General features: G+C 34.5%; 1 protein-coding gene and 1 pseudogene across 3 annotated transcripts in view; one reads left to right on the plus strand and one right to left on the minus strand.

Moving 5' to 3' along the window:
* LOC120581630 (protein alan shepard-like) overlaps positions 1–23203 on the minus strand; it is a 745620-nt gene that overhangs the window by 401319 nt on the left and 321098 nt on the right. The gene's annotated exons all lie outside the window — the stretch shown is intronic.
* Positions 14136–15009, plus strand: LOC120581631 (60S ribosomal protein L7-like; annotated as a pseudogene).

A 23203-nucleotide genomic window follows, 5' to 3' on the forward strand; every position in this document is an offset into this window, starting at 1 on the left:
AATATACATATAAATGTTTTACTTTTGAGTAGGGAGCATGAATCTTTTTAGTTCTTTATCAAACATTTATCTTGAATGTATAAGCTCCTAGAAACTCTCTTTCTTTGCTGTCTCTTAGGGTTGCTAATTAAATATGAACACACTGACTATAGATATATTAGACATCAAATACCTGCAAACTGTAATAATAACAAAGAAAATAGGCAATTCATACACCAAGTTTCTTTTGCCACTTTTTGTTGTTAAATGTAATCTTTTATTGATAAGGTGCCTGAAACTTTATCCAGTGGTGTGCTAGTATATGGTTAACAACTGGCTGATGTCTCTAATATGAAGTATTTGGTGATTTCTGGTGTGAATAGTCCAGCTATGGCCAATTTAAAGCCACTAACATGAGGTCATAGAATCCAGATTTGGAAAGAAAGTACACACACATCTCTCACTTACCAGTATGAGGCAGCTCTGGTTTTCTACTACATATAAACTGAGTTAGTCTCTTAGCTCTCCCTAGAACCTCAAGGCTTCAGAACCCAGTTGGGAAACTGCTTCAATACAACAGGTGGAAAATCAAGGCAACCAAGCATAAAACAGCTTTTGTTTCATTCTATTAACTACTTTCCTTGGTTCCAACACCTGTTCTCCTTGTCCTCCTGGTTTGTCCTTGGAGCCCCTGCTTTAATCCCTATCCTGACACTGGTATCTTTCTGATGTACTCTGTTCTATACCAGAGTCTCTGAACTGTGCCAATGTGACCTACTGATCATGATAAGAAACTAAAGTATTATGGCTCATAATTTTAAACTAATGATAAAGTGTACAAGTTCACAAATGACTTCCTTTTCGGTATATCTTTAAGTAATTCAAAGTTCTATGCAAAACCCATTCTCTAAATATTTAGTAAGCCTTTACCATTGATAGCACCGTAACAATTCCTTGGAAAGGAAAAAGGAGATTAAATAACAGCTGGATGCTCAAGGCTCACATGTGTATTACTGTTGAATTTCACTCATAAATTGAGGCACAAGGAAGAAGGAAGATGCTCTCTGCTCTGCATTTTGGATGCCCTGCTTCCTATTCTCCTACATGAAGAAAAGAAGCTCCCCATCCCAGGGCTGGTGATCCGTTACTGTCCTTCCTCCAGGAGACAAAGTACCTGAAGCAGAATCTCAATCTTAGTTTCTTTAGGAATTCCTTCTTTACTATGATGGAGCTAATTAAAGAAAAACAAGCCCTTGGCTTTCAGGGTGCCTAATGGCAGACAGAAGTGGCCTGGAGGAAGGAGTTCCTACGAGGTGCTGAACTTTATTACTACCCCGCCTCTCACAAACGCTTTCTAAAAGTTATACATTCTCACATTAAGTAACCTATGGAATTTATTCTTATGCACTGCAGACATAAGTGAACAGCCATTGGCCATGAGAGAAATATGAAATTAGATACAAGACAAGGAATCCTGTGCACAGCTGATGACACCATCTCAATTTGAAAGTTCCATGTATCTTAACATGTTAGTCTACTTGTTCAGTTTTTAGTTTGCTTTATATCCCTCAGTTTCTTATCTGAGACTATGTCTATTTTATTGAGAAATAGCAACAATAATAACAGTGATTACAACACATTCTCATGCTTTATGACATACGGATACTGCTTTCTGCTTATAGTTTTTTCACCAGTTTATAAAATTTTTTTAAATGCTAGTGTCAGATTTTTTAAATTCAGCAATTTTGTTTATTTTGTAAAAATAAGTAAGCACATGCAACTAGCAGATTGGTATTTTATCTAAATAAAATACACTTTAATTTTCATATGCCAATTATGTACTTTCATATAGGAAAACATTTATCTAACGATATTAATATTCAAAATGTAATTTGTTTGAGAAATTTTAATATAAATTAAAATTATATTAATAAATATAAATTTTAAGACATTTCCACAGATTCAAAATTCCTGCAGAACTGCAATATATAATTGTATGTGATCTATACCTAGAACATGAAAAAATAACTACCTTAATAACATAATCATGCATGTAGAGGTAGCTCAAAAATGTATGCTGAATAAACAAAGTGATCATTGCATTTATAATAAAAATGCCATGGTTTTGCTGATGATGACTAATGAACAATTAGTACAGGTGAATGGCAAGGCCCGGTATGATATTCTTTATTAGTAATTTTAATTTATCTTAGTGGAAATAGGAAGTGAAAAGTACCTGCTAACATTTCCCCACCTTGAATCTTACCTCTCAGAATCAAATATTCTCTTACACTGCCAGTATATTCTCCAACTTTAACTATGCTCTGATACAATGAAATAATTTGTAGATTTATATGAATTTGGCGAATATATCTTAAAGGACACTTGGGCAAGGTTCACTTAAATGTCAATGCTTAAAATTACCCTTACAACTAATTTGGGGATATATTTTTATTCTCAAATATTGAGGTTTAATATCATAATTATTGGACAAAAACCAAACAAACACCTATAAATATATATACAACAGCAAATTATATTGTTATGTATGGCTAATTTATTTTGAAGAAACTTTAAAAAGCTCATTTGGTTCTTTTAATTTGAATGCCTAAAATTAACCTTAGGAGAAAAAATATATTTTATATATAAATATGAAGAAGAATGAACATATTAACTGTTGGAGTAAAGCAAATTAGAGTTCTGCTGAAACTATAAGAAACTATTAATTAAGATCTCAAAAGAATGTGACTTAATTTCATTTACTTAAATTTTTATATTTTAGATTTATGCTCTGGAGACATTTTTAGCATTAAAAGAATAATTTTATCAATAGCAGAAGAAACTGGGGTGGTACTCACGAAAAGCATTAAAGTAGCATTATTAACAAAGAATGCAGTTCTCATTTTTGTTAGCACAAGTTGAAACCATGTGCTCCCCGCAAAGCTTTGCAAATCTCAGTCTTGTATGACAAACTTAGCAAGGTTTTGTGTTAGACCCAAAGGGTACTGATGTAGGAATTAGAAGCATCATCCATTAACCACATGACTAATATACTAAACTAGAGGTGATTATTTATTCTAGAAACTCTCTCTTCATTCATGTTAACACATCTACATACTAACAAATAACGAATGTTAACAATAAATATAAAGAAATGAAAACCATTGCACTCTCTCTGACGATCATCACATCTCTGTCTTCTATCAACACCTAAGATCTTCTAGGGTGGCAGGATCCTAGCAGCCACTGAAGCTCTCAGAAATGTAGAGTAGGCTTCAGCACCACACCCTAGCTTCTCACAGTCCCTGCAGTGATATTTTCATACTGGAAACAAGTTAATCAGTGGCAGCTTCTCATAAACACTAAAAAATGCTCCATTTGACCAGGCAGAGTGGAGATAGGCTGTGGGTGACCCTGGGAAAAAGCAATGAAACAGTAAGTCTAGCACTATAGAAACCAGACTTTTGCCAACATCAGAATAAAGGCCAATAACAGCATATAGAGAATGTGTTTATATGCCCTCTCCCTCCCAGTTTAAAAGAGAACATATAGCAAAATCTGAGCTTTGAATGTATTTTATCTATTACACTTTAAAATACTTGCTTCTTTTGTCTCAATTTCTATAGTTTGTTTGTTTTTTTCTCATTCTATTATACCACTTTTCTATCTTTAAGTTTTTCATCTAGATCTTAGGTCTCAGAATGACTTAACACTTTAAAAAATCACTTAAGAGCTCCAAGAGCTATTGCTTATGTGGGTTATATTTCTAGATATTTATTATATTCAAATTTGAACTGAGATTTAAAAAAAAAAAACACAAATATGCACAAACACACATTCTACTAGCTGCCAGAGCAAAGACATCACACGTTACGTAGCTTCGAGAAGCTCTGTTACGCATTTGTGAGAGAATGAAAGTGAAAAAAAACAAAAATCATCTGGCTGTTATGAAAAGAATGTTGACCTTGTGAACTCCTTAAAAGAACGACTTCCAAGCATCTCTGGATAGCAAATTGAAAACTGCTGCTAGAGATACATAGAATGCCTCTAAATGTTAAAAAAGAATAAAATCGAACTTACACTACTTGACTTCGTGAATTATAATATCATACTCAAGACCATGCAATGTTGCCTATCTATTAGAAGGCTAAAATCAAAAGGACCAATCATACCAACTGTTAATGAAAATGTGGAGAAACAGGAATACTCATACACTGCTGATAAGAATGTTTTCACCGTAGGAAAACAGCTGGCAGCTTCTTTAAAAAATTTAAACATATACCTACCATATACCATAGCTACTCTGCTCCTAGGTCTTTAGACATGAAAAATGAAAGAATACACTATGCCCCCCCCCACACACAGAAACTTATACATGAACATTATACATCTTTATTTGTAGTAGTCAAAAACGAGGAACAATCAAATGTCCATCAATAGGCAAATTAATAAGTAATTTATAGTATATCCAAACAATAGAATACAACTCTACTATAAAAATGAAGAAACTATTAATATATGTAACAACGTGGACGAGTCTATAAATAACTTTGCCTAGTGAAAGAAGCCAATCAAAATAATACCTTAACAGAATGAAAAGATATCATGGACTGGAAGAAAATCTTTGTAAAATGCATTTCGAATAAATAATTTCAAATAAAAAATTAAAGCAGAGACTTTTCTTAAAATTCAATAATAAAAAAATACAGCCTAATTAAAAAATGGGCAAAAGACATAAACAGACATCTCACCAAAGAAGATATATATAGATGGAAAATAAGCATATGAAAAGATGCTCAGATTCTCATCATTAGGGAATTGCAAATAAAATGACAACAATAAGATACCACTATACACTTATTGGAACAGCCAAAACACTGACAACACCAAATATTGGGGAGGATGTGGAGCAACAGGAACCTTCATTCACTGCTGGTGGGAATGCAAAATAGTACAGCCACTTCCAAGACAGTTTGGCAGTTTCTTACAAAATGAAATATATTCTCGCCATGTGATTTGACAATCATTCTCCTTTATATTTATCCAAACAAGTTAAAAACTTATGTCTATACAAAGTCCTGTACATGAAAGTTTATAGCAGCTTTATTCATAATCAATAAAACTTGGAAGCAATCAACATGCTCTTCAGTAGGTGAATGGATAATCAAACTGTGGTAAATCCATACGCAGTGATAAAAGAAGTTGAGCTATCAAGCCATGAAAAGACATGGAGGAACCTTAAATACATATTGGTAAGTGAAAGAAGTGAATCTGAAATGGTTACAAACTGTACAGTTCCAATTATATGATCTTCCGGAAAAGGTAAATCCATGGAGACAGTAAAAGATCTGTGGCTGCCAGAGAGGAGGGAGGAAGGTGGAGCACAGGAAATGTTTAAAGAAGGAAAACTATCATTCTGTATAACACTATAATGGTAGATACATGTCATTACACATTTGTCAAAACCTAACTACATTAGGGTTCACTCTACAACATAAAGAGTGAATCCTAATGTAAACTATGGACTTTACTTAACATCTCAACATCGGCTCATCAGTTCTAACAAATGCACCACACTAATGCAAGATGGTCAAAATTAAGGAAATTGGATGTGTGTTGGGGGTGAATGGCTATATGGAAATTCTCTGAACCTTTTGCTTATCTTTTCTATAAACCTAAAACTATTCAAAAGTTTATTAATTTTTTAAAAAGTACACATATGATTTCATTTATGTAAAATTCTAGAATATGAAAAATAATTAATGTGGCAGAAAGTGAATCAGTGGTTGCCTAGAAAATAGGAGGAAGAGAGATGAGGATTAACAAGGGCTGCAAAGAAACATTTGAGAGTAACAGATATGTCCATTATTTTGATTGTGATGATGATTTCTTGGGGACAGGTATATGCTAAATGTATCTCATTTTATACTTTGAACATGTATGGCTTTTTTTATGTTCATTTACACTTCTAATGATTTTCTAGATGAAGCTAATGCTGCTGGTCTGGACACCACCCTCTGAGCACCACTCAAAGAGATTTAAGAGAGGTCGATTGTTCCCACCTTGGGCTGTACTTTAGAATTACCTGAAGAGGTTAAAAAGTAGATGATGATGTTAGTAATTTGTGGTGAAGCCTGGCTTGGAGGTTCTTTAAAAGCTTCATGGTTGATTCTCACTCAGCCAAGATGGAGGGCAGTTAGGATAGAGATATCTCAAACAAAACAAAACACCTGTTCTACACCTGGTTCACCTGTAACAGTAACTTCCCAAGAATAACTAAAAATAAGAGCTAACCTAACCCGACCAATAGTGTACACTTAGCAATTCCATTCATTTTGTTTTTATCACATATAGAATTTTTGGTATATCTACTAAAACTAAGTTGTTAATTTGTTGACTATTAGGAGAAAATGAATCCATTGGCTGTGAATAGCTATAGTTTGTTTACTCTTTAAATCCATTAGTAAAACATAATCTCTAAAAATATTACATGATATCCTCCCCCTTCTATGAGCTGTTAACTCATATGAGGTTACCAAAAATAATACAAGATGACAGCTTATCAATATAGGATTTAATCATTTAGGGGATGGGCTGGGTCATTTTATGGCTCAATTTTATTGAATTAATATCTTCATTTTCCATAAAACACTTTTAAAATCCAGTTCTACGATATTTATTTTATGATCCACCTATTGGATTTTTCTAATATTCAGCTTCACATTGATATATATGAACCAGCACAGAGAAGAACAAAGAAGGGTTTAAGAAAGTGATTGCACCCTGCTGTGCAGTACTATAGAGCTATTGTAGAACTGACTTCAAGGTGCAGCCCTCAGACCTCAGGATAACTCATTTATACTTCCATTTCCCATTCATAGACACAAACTGAGTGTGTGAAGAAAGAAAGCTGTGATATGTACTGTTCATGTCAGCCTCGAGAATCTCTCCTCCACACAGCCCATTTTTAGTTCTTTAAGGATAATTCCAAACTCGATGTTCTAAAAAGCAGCTCAGACTACAACTTATAAAGAAGACCACTAGATCCTCATCCAGTGGCGTTAACATAGCTATTGGACCTCCCTGGATAAACTTTTGGTTAGCTAATAAAATTCAATTTAATACATCAAAAGTTATATTGTCAGCCATCTGAATTCTAATCATTTGTGGTTTACACTAACCAAAAGCTATCGCTATACCTAAATTACTCTATTAATGCAACCCAAGACTTTTTACGTCAAGCTTAAAGGCAAAGGTAATTTTATAAAATAATGTGTATGTAATTAAACAAATACGTCACTAGTCCAACAAACAACAGGAAGCTCAGTGGAAGTGTATTTCAAGGCATTTTAATGTGGTTCTACATTTAGGTGCAAAAAAAATCTCAGTTATGTGGAATTCATATCAGCATTTAGAGTTTGATGTCAAGAAGCTGTATTATTTTGTTTAAACAAATAACTGGAATCAATTATCAATGAAAACACAGTCTCATGACCACTGAATTGATGTCTTTATAAGAAATAACAATAAAATTTAACAATCTCAACAACCAGCTTTGGCAATCCTAGAACTACATGCTCAAATTCCAATGAGGCTCTAACTTACCCATTAAGCTTTTTAAAAGTTGTTCCCACAAAACATCACAGGAATGACACAACTCGTATTTGAAAGAGGCCTTCATGAACAGAAGCCAAAATCATAACCAGGGCTAGTACTATGAACATCTTCTTAATCTCATCTCCTCGAGAGTATGGCAGGTTTTTCCATCAGAGTTTTGTTTCTATTTCTCCTCTACGGACACATTTCAGTTTTAACCTGTGCAGTGGTACCCCATCAGGGCCGCAAAGTGATAGGTTTCAGATGAGCTATATTTTAAAACTGGCTACACAGAGCAGAAGTGAAGAAAATAAAAGAAAGAGCATAGTTAGAAGAATACACATTCCGGTCTATTCCTATCCTTTGCAATTGCTTTCAGTTCATTACTAACTGAAGACTATAATGCCAGCCTCAAATCACATCTAGGCATGTTACTCTGACTTTCTGAGATATAGACATTAAAAGAAAGTCATAAAAAAATTTTTTCATCCACTTTAACAAAATGAGAACCCAGATAATATTAAAATCAAAATTTTTAAAGCCTATGAAAAAAACTAAAGTCATGAAAATTAATAATAAAAAAAAAAGCCCCTATTGAACTAAACTCCAAAGTTTGACCAGCCTCTCCTATAAGAGAAGGGAATCATGACTGCTTTATTCTCTGACTGAGTAATGAAAGAAAGAAGACACCGCCTTAGATGGGGGTACAAAAAAACTGCTAAACTTTCAGCAAAAGTTAAGGTTATGTTTGGGCTTGAATGAGTGTTTGGCTTGGGAGCCCCAGATGAAAGAAGAGTATTAGTACTCCTGCAACTTCTTTTTCACAGGCCTTCATGAGTATTCATGACAAAGGTTGGGGGTGGGGGCAGGAGAACTGAGAAAGAATGATAGTGACATCTTAGGGCAGCCCAGGAGAAGTAAGACGGTAGTGGAGTGAACTGAGAAAACCCTACGTTATGCCTAACTTGAGACATATACTACTGGGGGTTGGGAGGATGCAATGCCGAGAGAAAACCCCTAACACACACACACACACACACACACACACACACACACACACACAATATAGATACACATGGCAGCTAAAGTCTGACAATAGAACAGAACTGAGAGATGTCTATAGTGAATAACAAAGCTCAGACATAACTCAATTACTGGCTCATTTTACTCATCACGTCACTTCATCCCCACATGCACATATGTACACTACAGTTTGACAAAATAGACACATCTTTGAGCATATTATTTTTAGTTTCTACTTTTCTACTTTTATATGCAATGTTCAGAATTCAATAAAATTTATGAGATTCATGAAAAGTCAAAAAATATATATAAACCACAATCAAGGGAAAAAATAGTTAATAGAATCAGACAACAAATAGCCTTTGAAATTGTCAAATAGGAACTTTAAAATAATTGATGCATAGTTAAAGTACATAGGGGTAAAGGTAAACAACATGCATGAGCAGATAGGGAATTTAAAAAGATAAAATACATAAAATGAGTCTAATATAACTGTTAGAAATGAAAAATATAATATAAAATTTGAAAAAAAATATTTAGCAACAGACTAGACACAGCAGAGGGGGAAAAAACTGTAAATTTTAACACCACTCAAGGAAAACTGTACAAACTAAAATACAAAGAGAAAAAAGAGTAAAAAATAAAACAGAGTATTTGAGATCTGTGAGACAATACAAAACAATTACCATGTGTGTAATTGGAGTCTCAGAAGGGGAAGAGAAAAAGAATAAAAGAGAAGAAATATTTTAAAAGATAATAATAAATAATTTTCCAATTTAGTGAAAGATACCAAAACCCACAGATATAAGAAGCTCAGTGGATTCCAGGTAGGATAAATACAAAGTAAATTGTAGAGGCAAAGCATACTCAGGTGAAAATCATGATTAAGGAAAATCTAGAAACTGGCAGAAAAAAGCAAAGACATAATACATACAAATAGCAATAATAAAAGTGATGGCTGATTTCTCATTTAAAAAAAACTATGGCAGCAAGAAGATAATGAGAAGACATTTTTAAAATAATGAAAGAAAAAATCATGTGAATCTAGAATTCTATATCCAGTGAAAATATCTTACATAAATGAAGGACAGAAAAAAAGGGGGCGAGGAGGAGGGATGGGAGGCTTCTTCCATATCCATGGCAGAAATCATATAAGTTTAAAACATCATTCCAGAAAGGACCTATTTTTTCAAAATGAAAGAAAAATAAAACATTGTCAGACAGACAAAAGCTGAAGGAATTCGTCTCCAGCAGACTTGCACTATAAAACTAAATCTTTAAAAAAAAGACTATGTGTTATTTAAAATAAAATCATTAAAAATGTATTGTGGGGTTTATAGCATACATAGAGCATAGTATGTAACTACAAAAGCACAAAGTGTAAGAATGTGGTCACTGGAAATACACTATTACAAGGTTCTTATATTGTTTGTGGGGTAGTGAAATGTTTTCTGAAGTATACTGTGATAAGTTAAGGATGCATATTTTTTAATCTCTAGAGCAGAGGTTGGCAAACTTTTCATGTAAAGGGCCAAACAGTAAATGCTTTAGGCTTTGCAGGTCATATAACCTCTGTCACAACTATTCAACTATACTATTGCAAAAGCAGCTGTGTAATAGTATGTAAATGAATGGATATGACTCTGTTCCAGTAAAACTTTATTTACAAAACAAGTACTGGAGTTGGCCTACAGAATGTAGTTTGCTGGCCCCTGCTCTAAGGCCAGCAAAAAAAAAAAAAAAAAAGAGAGATGAATAATTAAAAGATCAATTAAAAAAAAGTAAAATAGAGTAAAAAATATTTGATTCATGTCAGAAAAGCAGGAAAGTAGTAAACAGCATATGAGACAAGTATAGTTCAGATACCAGGATGATAGACTTAAACCCAGATATATTAACGATTATATTTAATTGAAGTAGACTAAACATCCCAATTAAAACAGAGACTATTAAACCAAATTATAATGCAAGAGCCAACTATATCTCATAATAAGAAATACTCTTTAAATATAAAGACAGGTATCAAAATAAAAGAAAGAAAAAAGATATACTACACAATGACTATATGAATATTAATCTAAGTGAATAAAGTAGCCCTCCTTATCCATGGAGATACATTCCAAGATCCTCAGTGGGAGCCTGAAACCACACAGAGTACTAAACTCAATATATACTATGTTTTTTCTTTCCTATGCATACATACCTTTTCACTTAACGAAGGGATTTTACGGCTTCTCTTTGTCACATCTGAATTGTCAGCATCACTACTCTCGCACTTTGGGACCATTATTAAATAAACTTAGGGTTACTTGAACACAAGCACTGTGATATTATGACAGCTGATACACTAACCAAGACAGCTACTAAGTGACTAACAGTTGGGGAGCATATGCAGTGTGGATGTGCTGGACAAAAGAACGATTGATGCCCCGGGTGGGACAGAGTGGGATGGTGCAAGATCTCACTACTCAAAATGGTGCACCATTTAAAACTTATGAATTATTTCTGAAATTTTCCATGTAACATTTCTGGACTATTGTTGACCATGGGTAACTGAAACCACAGAAAGTGAAACTATGAATAAGAGGGAAATAAATGAATAATAAGAAAATAGACTTCAAGATGTAGAGCATTATCGATACGGGCATTTCCGAAAAAGTTAGATATGCACCTTTTTCTAAAAATGTATAAAATGGAATATGGGATCCAATCTCTAAGTACTTGTTCAAGAGAAATGAGAATCTATACCTACAGAAAGCCTCACAAACAAATCTTTGTCAAAGACTTATTCACAATAACCCAAATCTGGAAAAGCTCAAGTGCCCATTAACAGGGAAATATGCAGTTAACAGTATATTCAAATTGTGGAATACTACTGAGTAATAATAAGGAATAAACTACTAATATATAAAAGAAGATGAATGAATCTCAATATTATTCTGAAAAAATCCAGAAACAAAATTGTGTAAACTGTAAAATTATATTTGTAAAGTTCTAAATAGACAAAAATAACCTATTAGGATAGAAATAAAATCAGTATTTCTGGAAGGGTACTTGACTGAAGGGGCACAAGGAAATATTCTGAGGTGATGTAAATTTTCTGTGTCTTGACAGACATTGGATATCACGGTATATTCATTTGTCAAAATTGTTGAACCTGCATACTTAATATCTGTGTATAAACTATATCTATCTAGATATTTGTAACCTAGATATTTGGTTATAAAATACATTTATACATGACTTTAAAAATCAGTAGGCATTTATGTAAATCAATTATAGTAATATAAATACTCATTTGCTATTACAATGTTTTCAGGTCCAAGCCAAGGAGAATATTTGTCAATTAGAGTCTTATGTTGCTAAGATATCAGAAACCCTTGGATATTCCATTACCTGAAAGCAGTGGGATAAAATATACAAAACCACATAGCGAATAACAGATATTCACTATACACATTTCTTCCTCTTTCCTTAGATGAGGCCTAAAGGGAACATTTCTTATTCAGATTTCAAGAGTGTAATATGTATAATCCCTTTCATATTTGAGACACATACGACCCATTAGCTAGAGTACTCTTTTGTCAACCAAGGCAGCCACCTCCAATGGATTTGAGTTAGCACACAGGTTGAATTGTGTGTGCCACCTGCACCACGGTAAGAAATACAGCTCTCAAAAGTTTACTCTATTGGTATAAAGCGAGCTGAGGCAGAATAATACAGTTCTGGTCAAAGTCAGTACTTAAATCTAGACTTGGCCAATTAGTAGAGCAATATGGGGAGAATTCTGTTATAAGTTAAAGATGTACATCCTAACCTGGCCAGTTAGCATGGCAAACATGGAGATTATGAGGGGTGAAGGGGATAGGATAACATCAAAGAAGAAAGTTGAGATCAGTGACAAGCAATTCGTCAATTCAGAAATTAGAAATAATAGGCTCAGGGCTTTAAAAACCCAACCTGGGTTAATGGGTCCAGGAAGAAAGTGAAGCCTGTATACAAAAGAAAGCATCAGAGAGTTAAGTAAAGTGATGCGACTTACCCCAGAACACAGCTTTCCTTTCTAGCAAAGCTTGAATTGGAAATTTGTTTTTATTTTACATTACACTGCGCTCTTTTAATAGTTCCTGTTGGGCTGACGAACCAGGGAGAAACGGGAGAGTTTCCTATTTATATTTCAAAGCATATAATTTAGGGTTTTTAGTGAGGGAAAGAATAAGATATGATGCTCATGTTTGAAATTTTTCATAAAACTCTAAGTTCTGCTTAAAATGTTAACTTAAAACTTCTGCTTCTGATGAAGTACAGTGAAGAACAAAGTTCTCAATGAGAACTAGAAAAAGCAGATAATCAAACATCTGCGTGAAGGTAGTAGGACCTGCCAAAAAAAAAAAAAAAAAAGCCGGGACTGCAGAGGCCAAGATGATGGAAAGAAAGATCCTTGAGGCGAGCCCAACTTTTTGCACACTGCTTGTCCCCTGGGGTTATTTGCCAATTCTTGGTACAGAATGAGAGCTAATAAGGCTGGCAGACGTCAGCCACTAAATGGCAGAGGAGCAAGAGCTTTTGACAATCTTGTGGTGCCGCTGAGACAAAAAATGGCATTTGGAGCTGTCCAATTAGAAGAAGTTGAGAGGCCAAGTGTCTAAAGAGAAGTGATCCCATCACTGAGCATATTTTGCCCTTGAGATATTTACCGATTCTTAAATTATGCTGGACAAAATACCAAGAAGCCAAGTAGAAAGGGAAAATAGAAGCTGAAAAGCACAAAGGAGTTTTATTGATAATCATATGATTTTAGGAAGATAAAAATTGGCTTTAAAATTTGCTAAAGAAAAAAGGCCCTACTAAATAGTCTCAGGTTCTCAGATAGAATACCTGAAATGCTAGAAAATAGAAGGATTTGAAACAAAGGTAGACTAAATCATATAAAAACAGCAACCCAGCTTTGAGTGAACCCATAGCAGAAGTGATGTCCCTCTGCCCAGACTGAAGTATCATCTCAGGAAAAGGATAACATAATTCTGAGCCTCCACAGTGTTTCAAATATGTGCCAAATATCCACTAACCCATTATTAAATATTAAAATAATAAGACTGGGAAAAATAAAAAGGCAATAAAAACAGACTCAGATATGAACCCCAGAAGACATAGATATGACGAAAAATAACTGATAAATGTATCAAGAATATCAATGTTCAGGTCAAAATTTTCACTAGAAAACTGGAATCCATGAAAAGGAAACAAAAAAAAAATTCTAAATATGGAAAATAAAATAGCGACACATCTACAAGTCAGGGAACACCATTGATTGCCAACGACCTCCAAAGCTAAAAGACCTTTTTTACAAGGCTTCAGCATCTGATGTGCATTTTACATTTGCAGCACATCTCGATTCAATTAAAACTTCAGTTCTTCAGTTGCACTAGTCATATTTCAAGCATTCAATAACTACACATGGGCTACCCAATAACATATTGAGCAGTATAACTCTGTATTAAAAAAAAAAAAGTAAAAGCACAAGTACATACAGAAACATGCGTGATTCCTACAGACAGATTCTTAAAGAAGTCAGAAACTAAAGAAGATATGTTGATAATTCCTCACATAAATTTCATGAAAAGACAAAACTAAGTGATTATCACAGCTCTTTTCCAGCTGGAACCATGGAGAATGCAGAAGAGAAGAAGAAGGCTCCTGCTGTGCCAGAAACCCTTAAGAAAAAGCAAAGGAATTTCACAGAGCTGGAGATCAAGCATCTGAGAAAGAAGTTTGCCCAAAAGTGCTTTGAAAGGCAAGAAGGAAGCTCATCTATAAAAAAGTTAAGCGCTACCATAAAACACATAGGCAGATGTACAGAACTGAGATATTCAAATGGCGAGGCTGGCAAGAAAAGCTAGCAACTTCTAGGTACCTGCAGAACCCAGGTTGGCATTTGTCATCAGGATCAGAGGCATCAGTGGTGTGAGCATATAGGTGCAAAGGGTGCCGCCGCTGCTTCGCCTTCACCAGATCTTCAGTGGCACCTTTGTTAAGCTCAACAAGGCCTTGATTAGTAGGCTGAGGGTGATGAAACCATATATTGCATAGGGGTACCCAAACCTGAATCAGTAATTAAAAACTGATCTACAAGTGTGGTTACGGAAAAATCAACAAAAAGCGAATTGTCCTGACAGGTAACACATTGATTGCGTGACCTCTTGGTAAATGTGGCATCGTCTGTGTGGAGGATCTGATTCATGAGATCTATACCGTTAGAAATGCTTCAAAGAAGCAAACAACTTCCTGTGGACCTTCAAATTATCTTCTCCACGAGGTAGAATGAAGACAAAGACCATCTATTTTGTAGAAGGTAGAGATGCTGGCAGCAGGGAACGCCAGATCAATAGGCTTTTTAGAAGGATAAACTAAGGTATCTACTATGGTTATTTTTGTAATCTGGTCAGTTAATAGACAGTGACTGCTTTCAAACTGGAAAAAAATAAAACTCGCTGATAATCACAGAAGTCAAAGTAATAATGAATAAAAGGCTTTGACAGAAAGGGGCATGAGGGAACATTTTGGAGCAACATTGTATATCTTGACCTGGGTAGTGGTACATACATAAGTAAAACTCATCAAGTTGTATATTTATTTTAAGATGAGTGTGCCATCTTCCTTTTAGTGTAATGTGTATTATGTCTGTACTGTGCTGGTAAGCTGGTTCTAGGGGAAACAAGGCAAGCGATGGGAAGGGATAGGAAGGGAAGGAAGAGAAGGGAGAAGGGAAAAAAAGGGAAAGGAAAGGGAAGGGACGGGAAGGAAAGGAAAAGGGGGGAAGGAGGGGAAAAAGGAAAGTAACAATAATTCCTGGTTTGTAGATTCTGTCAGTTTCCATTGCGTACATACTTACATATTCCAAATAGGGCCAACTTCGAGCTACCAACATGATATCACTGAATATAAACTTAGACAAGATATACAAAATCAGCTCTTACAAGCTGGTGTAGCACCAGCACATGTACCTTAACACAAAAGTAAAGTAATTAAATTAAACATATGAAGAAGTTGGGATTTTAACGCAAGCAGTCTGAATGCAGAGTCCACTCTTCTGATGATCCAGTCGTGATGAGAAGGAGGAAGAGGAGAAGGATACCTTCACACACAAGACTTCTGTGCTGTTCAGAGAATATTGGTAAAGATGCTACTGAGGCACAGGTAGGCTCCCACACTTTCCATTCCTGAACTCCACTCCTGGACCCTCCCACTAAGTGGTGCTTACTCTCAGCACACCCAAACAGAGCTGACAGATGACAACCGCCAGCACTCAGAATGGAGATTTCTCTTCTCACATACGGTACAGTGCCAAATATGCTGTCAAACTCAGGAAATAATACACTTTAAGATAATGAAGTGTGTTAGGCAATAATACCAAAGGCAATATTGAAGTGACAAATAAAAAATGTACAACAGCAAAATAAGGCAGATGCTCCCAGGCGCCTGGCTTGTTCATAGGAGAATATATATTAAAGCAGAAATAAACAGTATGTGTTTGACTGGACCTCTAAATTTTTACACATTTGCTGCGCAAGAAAATTCATGCTGAGAGTCACCGGTTGCATTTCCTAACCTTTGTTAGGACTCTATGGCCTCAGTGACACAGTGCCGCAACCATTTGAAATTAATTTCCTGGTTGCATTAGCTCAAAGAGATACTGTCCTTTAAAGGTTATCAATTAACGAAAATTCTAATTCAGTGTAAACATGGGGCCGTAAAAGGCTTGGATTCTGTACAAAATAGCCTGTTCCAGAGAGCAGTATGACATGTGCCCCAAGGCCTAGTATGACATACAAGAAAGTGAAAACAGAAGTAACAGGTCTTTTACAATAATCGAATGCCATAAAATAGTGTCACTAGGAAAAAAATTCTGATTCTAATAATATAGTTAAGGGGCAAGGCCCAAGCATCATGGACCTACCTGAGGTTCAATTCCCTTTGTGCCAATTCTTAGCTGCACAACCTTGAGCAAGTGTCTTAACTTATTTGGGACTCAGTTTCCTCATTTGTGAGATAGAGATTAGAATAGTAACTATCATATGCACACATATATATAATTTCACAAATATATACATGCATACATGTATATATGTATGTGTGTGTAGCAGACATTGTTAGAGCCCCACCCATAATCCTCAGATCCTATCATTTCACTGTGCTCTTGTGAATTCCAACTGCCAGAATTTGTTTCTCTGGGCCAAGGTTTTTCTCCCCAAATCTTATATGGTCCTTCTGCTGTGTGTACACAGTAAACCAGAAGTTCCAGAGAATCAACACCCGTGGGGGTGAGCATTCAACAAATAAATGATGGGAACTGGGTATGAATTCTCCAGATCCCTCATTCAGGAGGGACAAGTCTGAGGCACCATGTTTTATATAATTTCCCAGGGTTTACCTATTCCAAAAGCCTATAATAGTGACTTGCTTAATAACTCATACACTGGCTGCATTTTCTTTGCTGTAATTAGTTCCCATTCCCATTTATGTGTTCCCTGCACTTCATAAATATGCTGCTTGCACACAAACACTTGTCTTGAGATGGATTTTGACTGTGTGTATATATGTGTGCTTGAACCCCCTGGCATCATGATCCTAGGCTCACAGTAATAAAGGAGCAATCTCAGTCAAAGGAACACATTTCAACTCATAATTTCTGTCGTAAAGAAAATAGAAATGTTAATCTTATAGTACACAATCAATTCACTTTTATATAATGGCATTTTTTGTTTTAAATTGTGTATGTGTGTGTGTGTGTGTGTGTGTGTGTGTGTGTGTGCGTGCTCACATATTATAAAAGAATAAATGCTTCCACCAGAGTAAAATCTATAAATGACCAAATCTGTAAGCACCAGAAATGGATGCTGCTGTTTGCTTACCCAACATCAGCCCCACACTTTCTTTCTTCACAACGTCAAGCTCAATTTTTTTCAGGTACCCACCACTCCCTGATGTGACTCAGAGGATGGAGACCCACCCCAGACACAGGGTAGATCTTGATCAGTCTCTGCCAGTCAGCTCAGGCATTCTGCTGATATCAATCTAGGCGTCAGAACGCGACACAGTGGCACTGAGGAAAAGCATTATGTGCCATGCTCGGGAAAGAGTGCTTTTCCTTCTCCTCTTCTTGCTAGAAATAAATAAGGAAATAAGTACCCTCAAAGGTCACTGGAGGCCCTCTCATACCATGATGAAACCAGCATTAAGATGGTAGAGGAGTAAGGTGGGAAATTCTGTCTTTGAAGGTAGTGTTGAGCTGCTAGGTATACCTGAATCTCTCATCCAACTGGATTTCCAGTTATGTGAACTAAAATGTCCTTGTTTGAGACAACTCCTGTTACTAACACAGCACATTTTAAAAACATATTTTATAAATTTGAAAGGAACTCTTTCTAAATTTTAATCCTGTAGGACTATATAGAACTCCAAGTAATATATAATAATAGTCATAAAAATTGGCAGAGGACCTCAATAAATATTTTTCCACAGAAGACATACAGATGGCTAACAGGTACATGAAAAGCTGCTCAACATCACTAACTACTAGGAAAATGTAAATTAAAACCACAATGAGATATCACCTGTTAGAATGGTTATTATCAGAAAGACAAGAAATAACAGGATGTGGAGAAAAGGGAACACTTTGCACTGTTGGTGAGAATGTAAATTGATGTACCACGATGAAAAACATTACAGAGTTTCTTCAAAGAATTAAAAATAGAACTACCATTTGATTCAGCAATTTCACTTCTGGGTATTTAACTGAAGAAAACAAAAACACTTATTTGAAAGGATCTATGCACCCCCATATACACTGAAGAATTGTTTACAACAGCGAAGATATGAAAACAACCTAAAAAGCAACCGAAGTGTCCACTAATGGATGACTGAATAAAAAAAATGTGATATGTATATATGTGTATATATAACAAATATTAGTCAGCCATAAAAAGAAGGAAATGTTGCTGTTGCTATTTGCAACAACACAGATGGACCTTCTGGGTATTATGCTAAATAAAATAAGTCAAAGAAAGACAAATGCTGTATGATCTCACTTACATGTGGAATCTTTTTTAAAAATGAATTTATAGATACAGAGAACAGATTGGTGGATACCTGTGGTAGTGGTCAAAAGGTACAAACTCAGTTATTAAATAAATAAATCACAAGGATGTAATGTACAGCATGGTGACTATAGTTAATAATACTGTATTGCATATGTAAAAGTTAATAAGAGAGTAGAACTTAAATATTCTTATCACTAGAAAAAAATTGAAACTATGTATAGTGACAAATGTCAACTAGATTTATTATGGTGATCATTTTGCATTTTATACAAATATTAAATCATTATGTTGTACACCTGAAACTAATATGTCACATGTCTATTATATCTCAATAAAAAGGAAAAACACAATAACAGCACAGTCATAACTTAGAAAGAACTTGTTAAAATACAGCTTGTTGGGCCCCACCACATAGTTTCTGATTCACACTTAGAAAACCACAGCATTCCATGATAAAGCCAGTGTACACTGTAGGTAGAGGTCACTAATCCAGTGGTTTTCAAAGTATGGTCTCTGGAACTATTGAATCAGAAATTCTGTCTTCAGAGCCCACCAGTCTGGGTTTGAACAAATCCTCCATGTGATTCTAATGCAGAGTTCAGTTTCAGAACCACTGACCTATTCAAATCCTTCTTTTCTAAATGAGGAAAAGAGGGAAGGATAAAACAATTTGACCAAGATCACGTAATCCACTGGCTCTCCTGAAGCACACTATACCCACAGGCAACTGTGCCTGGGTTTTTCCCTCAGTTCTCTAAAATAGTTTATTTTCCTCTACTTAATTACTATTTTTTTCATTAGAAGTCACTTCTTGATATAATATGATGTACACACGTATCCATAATCTAAAGCAAACTATACCGTTATATAAAAGTAAATGGATTGTGTGCTGTCTTTTCCCAATTTCTGCTTGGAAACCTCCAAGCATATTTGGTGATTGTCATATTCCAAATAGATAGCTGGTAGGAAGCAGGCCCTGCCTATCAAAATGGGTGTCAGCTCTAAATAATTGGCATGGCCATGTATGTTCTTCCTGGCTGCCTATAAACCCTGCCTGCTTCTAATCTGCTGGTAGTGACAAAACCAGGTCACCGGGTTTCTTAGAACTATCTAAAAAGTGAGGCACCCAGGGAGCAGTTGAGTGGTCTTCTTGGAAGAGCACCCTGACTTTGAAAGCCCACTTTGGACAGTCCACAAGCCTCTTGTGTCTCTTCCCAGTTTTTGCTTCTTTCCCAGAGGTTAAATTGAAAGATGTGTGATCTAGAGAAGTGAGGTGCTATTGTAGTTATATTTAAATAAAGGTGTTGATGATATTTTGGAATTTCAAGCCCTTTCTAAAAATAACATTAAATCTCTACTCTGTAAAAGGCAACTATGGAGATGGTAGGCAAATTCTGGCTTGTCTTATTCTGATTGCTCTCCAATCTTTGATGTATCTCCTTTGTCTCATCTTTTGATGTAAAGGGACTAACATGAAGGTAATATTTCATTTTAAACTTCTATTTTCTCAATTGTCTAGGAACAGAAGTATGCTAGGTAGGTTTACAGACGTAGGAAAATAATTGCTTTAGCTTGCTACATATCTTCCTGCCTCAACTGATGAACTATGTTATATTTGTTTTTGTTTCAAAATAAAAATAGGCTTATTTTTGGATTATAAAAGTAATACATAGATAAGGATAATCTTCAAACATTTATCAGTCAACGCATCATGGGGAACAAGCTATCAGCAGACATCAGCTAAAACCAAAGCAGCCTCTGGAAGGTCCCCATGGAATGGGGTTACTTAACTTAGTAAATCACAGGAGACATAGGAAGTTGGGAGGAAGAGTCTAGGTGGCCAGGGCAGCAGAGAGAGGGTCACACTTATTGAAAGGGCTCCACAGATGAACTGTTTTCAAATGAGATGGAAGTATTTCCATATTTTAACCACTGGTGTAGCTTTAAGAAAACACACTAGCAGATGATCATCCTGATGTATAAACGCTGTTAACATTTAAAGAGAGAAAAATAAAAGAAATTTGAAATCATGCTTAATTCCACCACACTAGGATAGCCACATTAAAATGATATGTATTCAATACAGAAATGTAAATATACAATGATTTTAAACCAAACAAGGTTATTCTCCAAATACTTCTCTTTTGTAACCTGCTTTTTTTATTAATATAGCAAAATCCCTCAGTATCAGTAAGTATAGTTTTATGTTGCCAGTGTAATGGCACATAATTTTAATTTTTGCTTATATAATTTACTTATCCAATATGGGACTGAACATTCACATTACTTATAAAATTTTATATGTAATTATCATAAATAAAAATATAATGTACATACTCTCATCTATCTCTCTATATTATTTTATTATTTCCTTAGGAAAAATATCTAAAAGTAGAATGGCTAGATCGAAAGTGCGTACATTATAAATTATTTTTTATATTTAAATTTATTTTATAAACATCCAAAACTCCTTTCAGAAGATTATGAATATATACATTTCTAGCCCCTTGAGTAAACTTTAATAAGTATTTATCTTAATATATTTATTTACTTTTAATTGTAAATTTTTATCCCACCTTATTACAAAAGTTTTAAGCTATATAGAAGATAAAAAATATAAATAATAAAATGATCAAATGGAAACAAAGTGTAAGAAAAAAGAGGACAGGTGTGATATTAACACATACATATGATGAGGTTCTTTATAGCTAAGCATTTTTACTATAAAAGAGGCCATATTCAAGCTTTATAAATATCCAGATAAATACTTGATAAGCAAAGTGATGACATAAATGAATCATGTCCAATTCCTTTTGAAAGTTGGTGTTGTAGGCATAATGAGTGAGTTAATGACAGTAATGAAAAGTAATGGCACTAATCCATGTCATAGACATGAATAATTAGATAATAGCTCTATTAGTACAATGGGAATAATTTTCACTCAGATGGGCATAAAACTATAAAGTCCAATGAAGTTTTCAACACAAAAAGAATTACTATTCTAATATGTATTACAATCTCCTATTCCTTTGCTTTTCCTGTCAGAAAATTTTAATCAATATATGTCCTCTTATAGTCAAAATATTCAATTATGCATTTTCTTACTGTATATATACATATACACATCTAAAATTAGCTAGTATAGCCCCATTTTATTACATAACTACATTTCTAAAAAAATTAAGTGGACTCTTAGATAATGCCTGGACACAAGAAGGTGGTAACCTCCAGAACTAATCATTAACAATAGTGAAAAAAAATCTAACAAAACCAACAACTATTCAGTGCCTCTGGAGGTGTCTCTCCAATATATTAGCTGTTAGTCACATATGGATAGTTAAATTTAAATGTAAATTAATTAAAATTGGATAAAATTTAAAAATCAGTTCCTCAGACGAGCCATGTTTCAAGTGCTATTAGCCATATGTGGCTGGTGGCGACCACATTGGACAATGCAAATATAGAACATCTCTATTATCAAAAACAGCTCTATTGGATAGTATGACTTGTAGAATATAAGCTTTCTTTAACGAATAAAAAGTTAGAACATTTAAAATTGTATATGTAAGCTGATTGACTAGAGGTCAAAATGTATTTTGCAATAAAATCACGAATACGAATGATTTCTAGTTGAGTCCATAAGTCTTTTAGTCTTCAGTGTAACTGAAATCCTGCAAATTGACAATACAACATGATTGTAAATAATTCTTGTAATTAAACAAAACAGGAAAACAATAACATTGCCTGAGAAATAGTGCTTTATTTCTTATGAATGCTGTAGTTAAGGAATAATACATTTAATTAGAGAAGGTGGTATCCATCTGAAGAGAGAATTCTGTGACAATTCGTTAAACATATTTTTAATATTTTCATCAACAATAGAGGTAGCTAACAAATCATTCTATATTATAATTTGTTTTTAAATCACAACATACAGCTTTTTATTTCCTTTGACATAAGGATATTATTGCCACTAAACTTACATTTATCCGTTTAGTATTTATATTTTGCTTTCATAAATAAAATTTTAAAAGAGGGAAAAAAAGAGAGGAAGTAGATAACATTTTATCAATTGAATAAGCAAAAGTAGAAAAAGAGAAGGTTAAAGTGGTTTGCAGCTAGTATGTTTGTACTACATACTTTACATACACTACCTCATCAAAAGGGCCTTTGGGGAGAAGAAAATAAAAAGAGTTAAAGAACAAACTTAACTGTACACAGAAAATGACAGAAGAAAAAAATTAAAGGATGAGATTATGGATAGATACAATTACATTGAGACCAAAAAAAAGTGACAGACCAGATAGACACGATATAGAACTTTGCTACTGAAAGTGTGGTTCATGGTCCAGCAGCATTAGCATCACCTGAGAGCTTGCTGACAATGCAAATTCTCATGCCCCACCCTAGACTTACTGCATCACTATTTGTGTTTTAGCAAGATCTGTAATGATTTATACTCACATTAAAGTTTGACAAGTAGACAATACATAGCAATCCTCTGA

Source organism: Pteropus medius, unplaced genomic scaffold, assembly GCF_902729225.1.
Source record: "Pteropus medius unplaced genomic scaffold, Ma_sr-lr_union100, whole genome shotgun sequence".
In the NCBI taxonomy this organism is placed as follows: Eukaryota; Metazoa; Chordata; class Mammalia; order Chiroptera; family Pteropodidae; genus Pteropus; species Pteropus medius.